This window comes from Mauremys mutica, chromosome 1 (genome assembly GCF_020497125.1).
Source record: "Mauremys mutica isolate MM-2020 ecotype Southern chromosome 1, ASM2049712v1, whole genome shotgun sequence".
NCBI classification, from domain to species: Eukaryota; Metazoa; Chordata; order Testudines; family Geoemydidae; genus Mauremys; species Mauremys mutica.
This window is the reverse complement of record NC_059072.1, coordinates 217,314,988-217,327,141: the sequence shown is the minus strand read 5'-3', so window position 1 is coordinate 217,327,141 and position 12,154 is coordinate 217,314,988. Positions and strand designations below refer to the sequence as shown.

Here is a 12,154-nt window from a genome sequence, read left to right as displayed (position 1 = left end):
AGGAGGAAGCTGTGTTGAAGATGATGAAAGGAACATGTCTGAACACGCAGGATCTTCAGGTTGCTAAACCTTTTTATTTCATACTTCTTTCATAAGGACTGCTCGTCTTCCTTCTGGACTATTCTTGAATTCTCATGTTTGAGCAAAAAATATAGTTGTTACTCTATGGTACACCTCTACCTCGATATAATGCTGTCCTTGGGAGCGAAAAAAATCTTACCACGTTATATCGAACTTGCTTTGATCCACTGGAGTGTGCACTCCTGCCCCCCTGAAGCACTGCTTTACCACGTTATATCCAAATTTGTGTTATATCGGGTCGCATTATATTGAGGTAGAGGTGTACTAGCATTTTAGATGCAGCTGTGATAAAAAATACATAACTGAAATAGGCAGATCTTCCTTTTACAAATTCAGTACTTTAAAGTAGTACTGAGTGTCAGTGAATACAATGAGTAATACCAAATGAGCAGTATGGTAATAATAATTAAATAACTGCACTGACTTATTTTGTTTAGGAGAATCCATCCTCTACAGGATTCTGAAGGCTATCCACCTTCAAGATCAGCATCATTTTCTATAGTTTCAGAGTTATCTGCCAATTATAGTGTTTCAGTATCATTTATGTCACATAGCCACAGTATATCACCTGTAGCAAAAAGAGAAAAAAAAATCTCCATCATCCAGAAACAACGATAGATACGTTTGTGATAAGAACCAGCAAGATTACAAAAAGAGGTCATTCATGAAAAAATTGCCCAGTTTGTTTATGCAACAAACTCTCCTTTCCATATGATTGAGAACCCACACTTCATTAACATGGTTCAGTCATTAAGACCAAGATACAGTCCACCCAACAGAGCAGATGTCACAGCCAAATTGCTGGATAAAGTGTATGAAAGAGAAATTGAGCAGTGTGCAAAAGGTCTAGAGGGTAAAATTGTTAACTTGAGTCCTGATGGGTGGAGCAATGTCCACAATGATCCTGTTGTATGTGCTTGCGTAACAACAGGAGAAGGGAATGTCTTTCTTACAGAAACAACTGATACATCAGGAAATGCACACACAGCAGAATACTTACAAGTGGCAGCAGTAAAAGCTATAACAAACTGTTAAAAATTCAAATGTCTAGTATGCTGCTTGGTCACAGACAACGCTGTAAATGTATCCAAGATGAGAAGAAATTATTTAGAAGAGAGTCCCAAGCTAATTACAGTTGCACTGTTCATTTGATGCACCTCCTAGCCAAAGACTTCAGTGTTCCAGAAATAAAGGCTAATAATGTTGAAATTGTAAAGTGATTGTTACGGAAGTATTTTGCAACAGCTGCTCTGAAAAAAAGTGGGACGAACCAAGTTAACTCTCCCACAAGACATGTGATGGAACTCAGTAGTGGACTGTTTTGAGCACTATATGAGGAACTGGCCTAATCTGACGACAGTTTGTGAACAAAATCATGAAAAAAATGTATGGAACTGTCACAGCCAAAGTTCTGAACATTGGGCTTAAGAGAAATGTTGAACACATGCTGAGTACCCTGAAGCCTATTTCTGTAGCCTTGAACAAAATGCAGGGAAATAGCTGTTTTATTGATTACGCTGTTGAAAACTGGAAAGAACTCAGGGAGATCTTAAAAAGAGAAATATGCAATGACAGAGTTAAATTACAAGCATTAAAAAAAAACAAATGGGACAAGCACTATCTCTATCTCATTTTCTTGCAAATATTCTCAATACTCGGTACTAGTGTCAAACCTTAACTGCTGAAGAAGAGGAGTTGGCTACGACATGGACATCCAGCAATCATCCCTCCATAATGCCAACTATAATACACTTCAGAGCTAACGGTGAACCATTCAAGAAATATATGTTTGCTGATGATGTTTTAAAGAAAGTCACACCAGTGAACTGGTGGAAGTCACTTAAGCACTTGAATTCAGAGACTGTTGAAGTGATAATCTCACTTAACAGCAGTAGCTTCTTCTGCCGGTGTAGAAAGAATATTTTCTTCCTTTGGACTAATTCATTCCAAATTGAGAAATTGTTTGGGACCTGAAAAAGCAGGAAAGCTTGTTTTTCTTTTCCAGATTATGAACAAACAGAAAAATGAAGGTGAAGACAACTGAGTTCGCAGCAGAAGCCAATATTTTAAGTTTCTCATGTTGACCTGGCTGATGCAGTTTTTTTTTTTAATATTTCATTTAACTATTTTAATTAAAAACAATCTTAACAAAAACAAACCTGATTTTAAAAACTTGAATGTTTAAATAAATTCAAAAATTCATATGCTTGTTTTATATTATATGTTTGCTGTGAAGAAAAAAAATCCAGAATACATAATATTATTGTTTTAGTTAAATAAAACAATTTAAATGTCTGTCTGGTGATGGTCTCCTCCTAATACACCATGGCAAGAAAATCCTCCAAATATTAATGATTAACCTGTTGAATTGTAGATAGTTCACCTCCCAATGACTTCACAAATATCTGCTTCAATTACCTTTGGTAAATGAAATAACCAAACAATCATTCATTTTCTGACATAGCTGTAAAACTAATCTGAAAAGTTTCCAAAATAAATCACTTAAAAATATATATAGTGGGTACCCTTAAAAATGAAACCTACATCTATCTGAGTTGTGAAGAGTATGTATTAAGGTTGTAACAGGGGTTGGCAAACTACGGCACGCATGCCAAAGGTGGCACGCGAGCCGATTTTTGATGGCACTCAGTAGCAGGCTGAGCGGTTCAGCCCACCGCTGCTCTGGGATTCCGGCTGCTGCCTCGTTGCCAGCCGGGGTCCTGGCCACTGGCCCCACTCAGCGCCCACTGCCGGCCTGGGGACCCCCAGGCTGGCAGCGGGCTGAGCAGACCGGCAGCTGAGACCCCGGCTGGCAGGAACCGGCGGCTGGAACCCCAGAGTGGCAGTGGGCTGAGCCACTCAGCCTGCTGCCGGCCTGGGGTTCCATTCACTCAGCCGGCGGCGGGCTGAGCAGCTCAGTCCGCTGCCACTCTGGGATGCTGGCAGCTCTCAGCAGGGTGCCAGCAGCACTCAACCTGCTGCTGGTCTAGGGTTCCAGCTGCTGGCTCCGCTCAGCCTCCTGCCGGCCTGGGTGAGCAGAACCTCAGGCTGGTAGCGGGCTGAGCAGGGCCGGTGGCCGGGATCCCAGCTGGCAGGAGCTGGTGGCCGGAACCCCAGACCGGTAGTGGGCTGAGCAGGGCCTGGGATCCTTGTCTGGGGTCCAGCTGCTGGCCCTGCTCAGCCCGCTGCCAGTCTGGGGTTCTGTCCACCAGCTCCTGCCAGCCGGGATCCCGGCCGCCGGCCCTGCTCAGCCCGCTACCAGCCTCGGGTTCTGCTCATCCAGGCCAGCAGGAGGCTGAGCGGGGCCGGCGGCTGGGACCCTGACTGGCAAGGGGCCGGCAGCCAGAACCCCAGACCGGCAGCAGGCTGAGTGCTGCCCCCACCACAGACTGGCAGCGGACTGAGTGGGGCTGGTGGCTGGAACCCCAGACAAGGATCCCAGGCAAGGATCACACTACATTGATAAGATCTGCATTTTAATTTTATTTTAAATGGACCTTCTTAAATATTTTAAAAACCTTATTTACTTTTAATACAACAATAGTTTATTTACATAATATAGACATAGAGAGAGACCTTCTACAACCGTTAAAATGTATTACTAGCAAGCAAAACCTTAAATTACAGTGAACTTGGCACACCACTTCTGAAAGGCTGCCGACCCCTGGGTTAGAACAACCAACAAGAATGCACTTTTATGTAGGAATCTATTATTAAATCAAGTCTTCCTGACTAGTGTTTTAAATCAAATCCACCCTGCTGGGAGCCCAGCTCTGAAGGCAGAGTCACCATCAGCACTAGTGGAGAAGTAAGGATGGCATAGTATGGTACTGCCATCCCTACTTCTGCGCTGCTGCCTGCAGAGCTAGGCCCTCAGTCAGCAGCCGCCATTCTCCAGTTGCCCAGCTCCAAGGGCAGCAGCGCAGAAGTAAAGGGTGGCATGATATGGTATTGCCACCCTTACTTCTGTGTTGCTGCTGGCGGAGCGCAGAAGTAAGGGTGGCAATACTGCAACCCCTCTAAAATAATCTTGTGACCCCACCCCCGCAATTCCCTTTTGGGTCAGGAACCCCAATTTGAGAAACACTGGTCCCCATGAAAACTGTATAGTATAGGATGAAAGAGACCAGATTTCATGGTTTGTGATGTAGTTTTCATGGTCATAAATTTGGTAGGGCCCTAGTTATGATAATGACAATTAGAAATATCACCGGCCCTATTACATTTCAGTGATACCTGTACAAACTTATATTTTGTTTTACCACACAGTTGTTCTGATGCTTTGAGGCCACAAAGAAATCCAATTTTATGTCTTGAATGCAAATATTCCAAAGTGGTCATTTTAACGTGTCGATGGTATCATTGGTTATCCCTATTTCTATGATAACGGCACCATTTGACTGCTCCACATCACACCTTATCCTGAAGAAGACACAATAAGCCTTCAAATGATGTACGATGTGCATGTGTGTAGAGAGGATACATTAAGTCGATCAAATCAGTGGTGTCTGCCACTCACCTAACACATTTATCACAACCACTGTACAAAAAACGGAAATGACCAGAAGTTTCTTTTTAATACATGTTCATACTATTGGGGGTTTATATTGCTTAGCATAATGAAAACATAAATCCACATATTTTAGTTTTCATGTTTTTTCCTGGATCACATATTATAAAAAAGTAAATAAAGAATAAAACAAATGGAGTGTGAGCCATATTTTTCCACAGCATTTTATCAGGACTGATAAAAACTCTGTCTTTAGGACATGTCTCTAAACACATGTAATGGGTGGGAAACAAGGTATTCAAAGCAAAGGAAGAATAAAAACTTAACAGAGTGGATTAGAGACAAAGATAGGCAGATTGAAGCATTCGTGTTTATTTTAACAGGAGGGGAAGTGCAAAAAATATAGAAAGCATATAAAAATTGCTGCAGGAGTTTTTTTTTCCTGGACTGCATTCATAAAAAGAAAAGTCTGATTTCTTTTGCCACTTCCCAGGCATCTAATCCCTACAGCAACTGAGAATATGGATAGCAATCTCTAGGGTGGACTTCAGAAAGTCCACAACAATCACAATTCAGGTTTTTAATAAAGTGCTCTAAGAATCTTCTCATTGTCACACAACCAATCTTCCATTTTTATATGATACTGTCAAACTACTGAACTATGATTACAGTGTTATGTTGGTCATTGTAAGACAGTACATAAGGGTAAAAAAAAAATCCCAGCTTGTTGGATCAACTTATTTGGTAAAACTTGACACATGATTTTATATAGTCTACTTACTATGCAAATTATATTTGCAAGCAATTGAACTTTACTGCACTAATTCTATCATTTTTAAAAACTTGTTTTAAATTTTGGAAAAGGGCTGCTCACCTGTTGGATCTGGGTCAATTAAAACATTCAGTAAACTGAAGAGCAGACACAGGTAGTGGGATCTATCAGGTCTAACATATGTACAAGAGGGGACAGGATCAAGGGAAAAAGATTAGTGTATTACCTTTCTTTTTCCCTTAAAGACCCAGTGTTACAAAAATTTTGGATTATAATACCTATACGAGCATCATACATTTCTTCTTTATCCAGAATATCTATGCACTCTTCAACTTAAGCACATTTCTTTCAGTCTTTCAAGTGGCAAACTTCTGAAATCAAAGTGCCTGGTAGACATTAAAACAGTGGTTCTCAACCAGAAGTACATGTACACTCGGGGGTACTCAGATGTCTTCCGCGGGGTACATCAACTCATCTACACATATGCTTAGTTTTACCACAGGCAACATAAAGAGAACTAGCAAATCCAGTACAAACTAAAATTTCATGCCATCACTTGCTTATAATGCTCTATATACTATACACTGAAATGCAAGTACAATATTTATATTCCAATTGATTTATTTTATAATTCTGTTGCAAAAATTAGAAAGTAAGCAGTTTTTCAGTAACAGTATGCTGTGACACTTGTATTTTTATGTCTGATTTTGCAAGCAAGTAGTTTTTAAGGGTATGTCTACACTACCCGCCAGATCGGATCGTCTAGACACGATACATCAATCCCCGAACGCGCTCCCCATCGACTCCGGAACTCCACCAAGGCGAGAGGCAGAAGCGGAGTCAACAGGGGGAGTGGCAGCTGTCAATCCCGCGCCGCGAGGACGCAAAGTAAGTCAATCTAAGTCAATCTAACATACATCAACTTCAGCTACACTATTCTCGTAGCTCAAGTTGCATATCTTAGATCGATCCCCCTCCTCCTCCAGTGTAGAGCAGGCCTAAGTGAGATGTAACTTGGGGGTACGCAAGGCAAATAAGATGCCTGAATGGGGTATGGTAGTCTAGAAAGATTGAGAGCCACTGCATTAAAATGTTAACATCAGAACCCCATCTTCTAAGTATTGATTGATACTAGAATGAGGCTACAGCCAAGATGTCTGCTTATTCTTCATGAAGTAGACAGAACAGGATATTCAATACCACAGAGGTTTCTGCATGTATGTCAGGCTATAATTTGTTCAATTTAGGACAGGTATGTGACAAATTTGCAGACAGTTGCTGGCATCTTCAGCATTTGCTCTCCTTTGCAAGACCTGCTTTAAATAAATTATCTGAGGTTCAGTAGAATCTATTGAGGATCTTGTTCTGAAAATAATTTTGAGAAAGCACTTCTGACAGTCAAATAAATTTCTGCCCCAGCCTCCAAGAGAGATTTTTATTTTGTCTAACTCTCTCCTCATTTAGCTGTAATCCCTCATACATATGAATTGGCATTTGACATCTATTTGTATGTAATCTCAGCAAAACCGTTATCATCAGTCTTTCACAAGAAAGCCTCATTTCCCATATTCTTGATGCAGACAGATAGCACAAAATATATATTGTTTTTAAAATGTGGAGCATGCAGAAGATATGTATTACACAGCCATTAAAAGGGCACCTTCAACTGAAAAAAAGTAACTAACCTCTGATTTTTTGCTACTATTTGTTGCTGAAAATAAACATCTAATATTAGTTTGGTTACACTGATCTAGGCAACTTTACTGCTTCCGCTGTATAATTGCCCACTTGGTTTTTGTGAGCCTTCCACACACCAAAGGGCGGGGGGGGGGGGGGGGGGGAGGAGAGAAAATATAACTGCAAACCCACAAACATTGGCAGACATTTTTGTTTTATACATTTGGGTCATTACCCCCAATGAAAAGTTCAAAAGGTGCCCAAAAAAAAAAAAATATGGAGGCTCTGATACACAAAAAGGAAACCTCTCCATAGGGTTTATTCTGCATTATGTATGTTTTATTGGATTATTTGACAAAAATTAATGTCTTTCTTGATATATTAAAGTTGGACACACTACCTGGTTCAACTACAACAAGAAATTCTTCCAGATTCTTAATATTAATTAAAGCTCATCTTACATTTTTGGAAAGATGAGTCTAGTGACCTTTTTACTTTTAGAAACAACTACAGTAAAGCATGAGAAAGTGTACACAACCCATTTAACATACCCAAATTTTATTAAGTTTGGAACTATATTATACTCATTAGTTTTGGACATTCACTAAAACTTACCAGCTTTAGATTTCAAAAAAATGTACTAAGTATAGCAAACATTGAGTTAGTAGTTTGATTGTTGGCTGTTATGAACCTGTTGCTGTAATGTTACCCAACTTAGAGATGTACTGGTTACAAGTACAAGTTTTATTCTCAACTTTTTCTCAGTAAAAATGGTATTAGGAGGTTCATGTTTATTATTTATTGTGTTTCCATATCAAAGGGAGCATAAGATGACACTGACAAGTCCTAACAACACACTATAGGACTCAAAAACCTGACTGGTTTTTGTATCTGGATGGTGTCTCGCCACCAGAAATATAGTTTCAGCAGGCCAGACTATAAGGAGGCTACTCAACCTACTTCAAGTTAAGTACAAGTGTAAATCTCTGCAGAATTGGGGAAGTTGTCCTGAACTCATGGATCTCAGTTACATCCTAAACAAGTCCACTTAAAACTACAGGGTTAGCAGAGGCAATATTGAAGATATCATTTGGTCTGCAGAATCTTTATTATCTATGATAATGCAAAAGCAAGAAAGGAATCTTGCCAGATTCCAAGACAAGTTGCTGCTTAGGGGAAAAAACTGTTATTTGTAAATTGAGAAAAATATAATATAGAATCACAGACAAACAAAACACTACTTGCTATGTTTACGGAATTGTTTTCAGATTAGAACTGTGTTTTAGGCTTGAAAAAAACAACTGAGGCATAAAAAGACTTTCTATGCATACTTCAACTTAATACTGATAGATTTTTAGGTCAAGAGACCATTACGATTACCTATATATGACCTCCTGCATAACACAGGCTACAGAACTTCACCTATTAAGTCCTGCATCATATTCAGTAAATTAACAGCCTGAACTAGAAACATATCAGAACCTGTCTTGATTAATAATTTCTCCAATACCTTCTACCATTATAATACGCTACTTTTCTTAGATACTGAAAATTCTTTGCCAAGACCACCTGTGATAAAATACCCCAATATGAAGTTTTGTTACAGTTCAACTAAACTAAGAAATCTGCTTTTTAGGAGACTTTCTAGATCAATAAGCATGGACAAGTTTAACAACACCTAAGACAAAGTGCCAGTTTGACAAAATCACTTTTAGCTATACAATTTAGGCTATCAAGACTTTTCAATGTCTCCTACTTCAAGAGCTCCTTCAGCATCTTTTTTATCTTATTTGGAAACCAATAGCCTCAGGGCTTGTTTTCACTGCAGAGTTTACTTGAGTTGTAAATTGAGTGTTGTCCCTAACTCAAGTCCCAACAACACAAAAAAACACTAACTCAAGCTGACTGGCTTGATAGGGGCATAGGCTCCAATTAACAGAACTCTCAGCTGTTAATACAATAAGGCTACATTTACACTACATCCAGGATCAACACTCTGAGATCGATCCACCGGTGGTGGTCAATTTAGCGGGTCTAGTGAAGACCTGCCAAATCAACAGCAGATCGCTCTCCAGTTGACCCCTGTACTCTACCCACAACGAGAAGAGTAAGGTAAGCCGACCGGACAGTGCAGACCCCACGGTAACTCGACCTAAGTTGACTCCAGCTACGTTATTCACATAGCTGAAGTTGTGAAATGTAGGTCAACTTACCACGGTAGTGTAGACACAGCCTAACACCTGAGTTAGGCAGTGTGACATTTCACAGTGGCCATTCTCATTCTGCCGTAACGACACAGCTTCAATCAAGTCAATAGTTATTTTTTCTTATAAGCCACCCCACTATTATACAAGGCAGCAAGGATCCCTTGGTAATGCACAGCAGACAGAATAGTAGTGCACCATGCGTGCAACCTCACTATCACAAGTTCAATTCACAACTTAACCTGCAGAGTATAAAATGACATGAACAGGAGAGAGGGAGAATTTTTATTTTACAAGTAAAAGCTATAGTTTCACTTTATAATATAGATACTTAAAACATGAAATACAAACACCATTTTTCTACTACATTTATAACTCATTTTATAAAACGATCAGAAGCTTTGCAAACAGAAAGTTCAGGAGTTTTACTTAGGAAAAGAAAGCTTGTTATGTTATTCTACTGTAAGTGGAAAAAAATCAGTAGTTTAACTATCAAAATAAACTTTTTAAAAAAGGCATGTTTTCCCTTGTAAGAGGGTTTAATTTAAAAAATACTCAAAATGTAAACTGCTCATATATACCAGTTACAGGCTACCAGTCTATCAATTGACAATTTGTACTTTTTTGTTTGGTAGTAGTGTATGCCAGAGCTAAAAACAAAGATTCTCCACTGATAGTTGATAAATCAGCAGTGAGATTTGTCCTATTAATGTTTATATAAAATGAAAAATGAAAGTCATTGTAGAAAATCATGCTGACATAGCTTCAGCAACAAATATTCACAGCATAGCCTACTGTAATAATTAGAAAAGCAACTACCATTTTTAAATGATTCCTCAGCTTAAAATAGGATATAAGACAATTAGCAAACGATGTTAACTGACAATATCATTTAACAATCTTCATAGCCACTTTTACATAGATTTATAGAAAGATTAGTACAGTGTCTTGCTTTACGTTATTAAGGACCACCTTTTAACCTGGCACATATAGGCCATGCCACTTTTCCAAAGATAAAGGAACCGCACAGTATGTTTCTGCAACTTTAAAATACAGTCATTCTTGGGCAAATTTAACAGGAGCAAAAAAGGGGAAAAAAAATCTTAGCTAGGGGAAAAAGCTGATATGGGATTACAAGTCATGTCCGAAGGAAGTGTAAACACACCCTCAAATAGCTATTTCAAAACAGCAGCAAAGCATCTATATTAGGCGTAATTAGGGTCCGTCTGCCCCTCTGATACGTTTGACTGATTACAGAACACAACACAGAGGAGCTCAAGTCTAGCTCTGAGAGGGGCGTCCGGACAGGGCACAACCAAGCCATTGTTACCCCCTTCTACGGCCAGAGCCAAACCCGCAGCAGCAGCAGCAGCAGGAGGCTGCCGAGCCAGCATGCCGAAGAGTGGAAAGAGGCGGTGGCAACTCTCCCACCTGCAATGACTTACACCAGAAACAGCCAGACAATAGTTGTGGCCCGCGCAAGAAGCCACCTCCCGGTCACAGACCCGCGCGGCATCACCAGGCAACCCCCACGCCGCCGCCAAACACACCGAGCCCAAGTTTTGCTGTCCAGAGAGATGGGGGGGGGGGGGGAGGAAGAAGGGGGGCACCACGCACCCACCGCCCCCTCCCCAGCCCGTCAGAGGAGCGGCGGGCTCCGGCGGGCTCCCGCCCCCGCGGCTCGGAGCCTACAAGGAACAGTTACCGCAGCCCCCGGTCCCCCAGCCCCGGGGCACCGATGCCCTCGCGCCCCTTCGCACCCGGGACCCCCCCGCCCGGCACAGCCCCGCCCGCCCGCCCGCTTACCGTGCGCTGGGGGGCGGCGGCGGCAGCATGCCCGGCTCCCCCCTCGCTCTACACGGGGGAGGGGCGGGGGCTGCCCGGGACGCCCCCCCTCCTCCTGGGTCCGGCGGGGGCGGGTCCCCCCTGTCCGCTCGCGGAGGGGGGAACTGGTCTCCAGGCAGCGCGAGCTGAGAGGAGGGGGCGGGGTGGGGGGGACTGTGGAACACTGGGCGCGGCCGCAAAGCGCTTCCGGGATCCGGGCGGGCGGCCTGGCGTCAAGGGGAGGGGCCCAGCCCGCTCTACCCAGGCGCCAACATGGCGCTGCCCAGGCCGGCTGGCCGCCGGTCCACATATCGCGAGACTTGACGAGAAAAAGGCCCTGGGCGGCGCAGCGAGCGTTGGGCTGAGCACCCTGGCGCGGGCCCTGCGCCCGGCACGCGCCCTGCCCGCGCGGCGGGACAGCGGCTGCCGGGGCCGGGCAGCGCCGCCCGGGGGGTGTTAGCTGCAGCCCGGCCAGAAAAAAAAATATCACCTGAGATGTCAGGCCTGGCTCGGGGGAATCGCGGCTCCCGCGCTGGGCCCTGCAGAGCCGGGGGGTCTCGCCGGGTTTTGTTCTTGTTGTTTTTCATGTTATGCGGTGGAAGGGTCGGGAGCTTCTTCCCTTGGGTGTGATACACGCCGCGGCCCCCACCCCCAGCTGCAGGCCCACATGGGCAGAGCTGTCCGGGTGGGGATGGGGTTTGGGGACCCCTGGAACGGGAGGGGTCTAGTTTGCATTCGGGCCAGGACTACGATGCTGGTATAACTACCTGGCTCAGGGGTGTGACCCCCGCCCACCCCCGGGGGGACACAGTTACACCAACCACACACACACACACACACCATGTAGACAGCGCTAGGTCCATGGGAGAGCTGCTTCTGCTGATACAGCTACCACCTCGGGAAGCGGTGGATTAACTACGCTGCCGGAGAAGATCTCACGTCCACATAGTAGAGTCTTCGTTAAAGCATTTCAGTGGGGCAGCTGCGCTGCTGTATCATTGAAGATGAAGACAAGCCCACTGATTATAAGCTGCACTCACGTACATTGGCCAGGACCATCACTTGCTGCTGCACTCAGCACCTTCT

At 43.1% G+C, this 12,154-nt stretch overlaps 1 protein-coding gene across 1 annotated transcript in view; it reads right to left on the bottom strand.

Moving 5' to 3' along the window:
* TAB3 (TGF-beta activated kinase 1 (MAP3K7) binding protein 3) overlaps window positions 1-11,215 on the bottom strand; it is a 64,068-nt gene extending 52,853 nt beyond the window's left edge. Inside the window, exon 1 of the mRNA XM_045003633.1 lies at window positions 11,051-11,215. The gene's annotated coding sequence lies outside the window, so the exon portion shown is untranslated. The remainder of the gene's footprint in view (window positions 1-11,050) is intronic.
* Window positions 11,216-12,154: the final 939 nt, after the last annotated feature.